General features: G+C 40.8%; 1 protein-coding gene across 2 annotated transcripts in view; it reads left to right on the top strand.

Moving 5' to 3' along the window:
- The window catches only part of RPTOR (regulatory associated protein of MTOR complex 1), a 319,730-nt gene that overhangs the window by 58,034 nt on the left and 258,913 nt on the right, over positions 1-2,783 (top strand). The window lies entirely within an intron of this gene.

Raw genomic sequence — 2,783 nt, 5'->3', positions numbered from 1 at the left:
ATTAGTGGCTGGTGCTCACTGGGTGCTCACACGGTGCTGGGCGTGGGTCACAGCATTAGTGCCTGGTGCTCACTGGATGCTCACACGGTGCTCGGCTGTGTCGGAAGTGCTTCATGAAGCCGTGTGATCCTCACAGCAGCCCTGTGTGGTGGGTTTTATCATTAGTCACCATTTTAGAGCTTAGGATAATGAGACATAGACAGTAATAATTTGCCCAAAGTTGTTCTGTCAGTGGCAGAGCTGGGAATCTATGCCACCCAAGTCTAGGGATGACATATATATTTTTTTATTTGTGGTAAGACATATGCACCCCAAGATACCACTCTAGCTGCTTTTCATGTATGATTCAGTGACATTCAGTGTACTCACAGTTTTTTGCAGCCATCATCACCATCCATTACCAGGACTTTGCACTGTCCCAATCTGGAACTCTATCCCCAGCACAGAATCCTCATTCCTTTCTCCCTCGGGCCCTGGTAGCCATCATTTCACTCTGTGTCTACGAATTAGGCCATTCCAGGTACCTCATGTGGGTGGAATCAACAATATTTGTTTGTAGCTGACTTATTTCACTTAGCATAATGTCCCTAGGTCCTTCTAGGCTATGGCATGTAAGAATTTAATTCCTTTTTAAGGCTGCATAATATTTCACCTTTTGACTATTGTGAATGTGCTGCTATGAATATTGGTGGTGTACAAATACTTGTTTGAGTCTCTGTTTTCAGTTCTTTTGGGTATATACCCAGAAGCAGAATTGCTGCATTATGTAGTAATTCTGTTAACTTCTGAGGAATTGCTTAGGTTTCCACAACAGCTGCCCCACTTTATATTCCTACCAGCAACACAGAGGGTTCTAATTTCCCCACATCTCTGCCAATACTTTATTTTTTTGATATCAGCCATCCTCAGGTGGGGTGGATCTCATTATGGGTTTTGTTGTTGGTCTGTCTGTCTTTGAGACAAGGTCCTGCTGTGTTCCCAGGCATGAATTCTGGGTTCATGCCCTCTTCCCTGCTTAGCCTCCAAGTGGCTGGAACTGCAGGCTCCTGCCACTGTGCCTTTTGGTTTGTTGTGGCTTTGATTGGCCTTTGCTTAACAATTTGTGATGTTGAGCTTCTTTTTATGGAGTTATCGGCCATTTGTATATCTTCTCTGGAGGAATGTCTATGTACGTTCTTTATCCATTTTTTAATTGGATTGTATTGTGGTTGAGCTGTAGGAGTTCTTTGTGTATTCTGGGTATTAGGCCCTTATCAGATACATGGTTTGCATGTATCTGCTGTCTGTGTTCTTAGCCGTTACACACTATGCCTCCCTCTTTTCTTTAAGCATCAGGTTTACTGAGATGCGATTTACATATGGTAAAATTTACAGTTTGTAGGTGTACATTTCTGTTACCTTTGACAAACGTACAGTTGTGTGACAGATGCCACAGTGTATAGATTATTTCTGTTATGCCAAGAAAGGGCCCTCTGGCCCTTCTGTAAACAGTTCCTTCCCTTTTCTCTAGCCCTGGGCAGCCACTGACCTGACTCTTGTACCTGCATTTTTCCTCGTATGGAATGTTATGTGAAAAGAATCTGATAGTTTTTGTAATTTGCTTCTTTCATTTAGTAGATTGATCTGAGATCCATTCATGCTGCTGAATATATTAGTGGATTTTCCATTCATTCCATTTTATGGATATAGCACAATTAGTTTATCTGTTTACCAGTTGATGGAGGTTTGAGTTGTTTCAAGTTTTGGCAATTATGGCTAACATTGCTGTAAGCACTTGATCTTTGTGTGGACATGTTTTCCTTTGGTTAAATACTTAGGACTGGGATCATTGCATCACATGTTAAGCACATACATGTTTAATTCTTTAAGGAATTGCCAGACTAGAGTTTTTCCCCTGTGCCACTTTGCGTTCCTGCTGGCGGCATGTGAGAGTTCCAGCTGCTCCACAGCCTCACTAGCTCACCGTATTGTCAGTTTTGGAAAGATTTTTGACTATTCATTTCTGTGCATAGGTCCGAGTTTCTACTTGGTATTGTAGTCATCCTCCTGAAGAATATTTCTTATAGTGGTGGTCTGTAGGCATTGATTTTTCCCCGATTTTTATGTGAAAAATTCTTCATTTGTCATTGGTTTTGGAAGTTTATTTTTTCTGGCTATAGAGTTTGGTGTTAGAATTTTCTTTAGTATTGTACTTCAAAATAGTTACTCATTGTCTTCTGATTAGAATGACTTCTGTTGAGAAGTCTACTACTGTACTTCTTATTTTTGTTTCTCTATTTTATTTCTTTTCTTTTCTTCTTTTTTTTTGGCCAGGGCTGGGTTTGAACCTGCCACCTCTGGCATATGGGTGGGGCTGGCACCCTATTCCTTTGAGCCACAGGCGCCACCCTATTTTCTTTATTCTCTTACAACTTGCAAGATTTCTTTACCTTTGGAATTTTAGTATGTTAATTATAGTGTATCTTTCTGTGTGTGGTTTTGGTTTTTGGAATTCATTTTTATTTTTTGTTAAGAGACAAGGTCTGTCTATGTTGCCCAGGATGGACTTGAACTCTGGGCTCAAGCGATCCTCCTGCTTCAGCCTCCCAAGTAGCAGGGACTAAAGGTGCCTGCCACTATGCTTGTGGAATTTATTCTTTTGAGGTTTCTTTGAGCTTCTAGAATCTGTAGCTTGATGTCTTTATTTTTGAAAAATTCTTAGCTGTTATGTTTTTAGATATTTCTTCTCTTTCTTTCTCTTGTTGTAGGACTCAGTTCCGTGTGTGTGGGGCCATTGGCTGTTG

This window comes from Otolemur garnettii, unplaced genomic scaffold, assembly GCF_000181295.1.
Source record: "Otolemur garnettii isolate 467f Iridium unplaced genomic scaffold, OtoGar3 scaffold00018, whole genome shotgun sequence".
In the NCBI taxonomy this organism is placed as follows: domain Eukaryota; kingdom Metazoa; phylum Chordata; class Mammalia; order Primates; family Galagidae; genus Otolemur; species Otolemur garnettii.
This window is presented reverse-complemented; position numbering and strand designations above follow the sequence as displayed.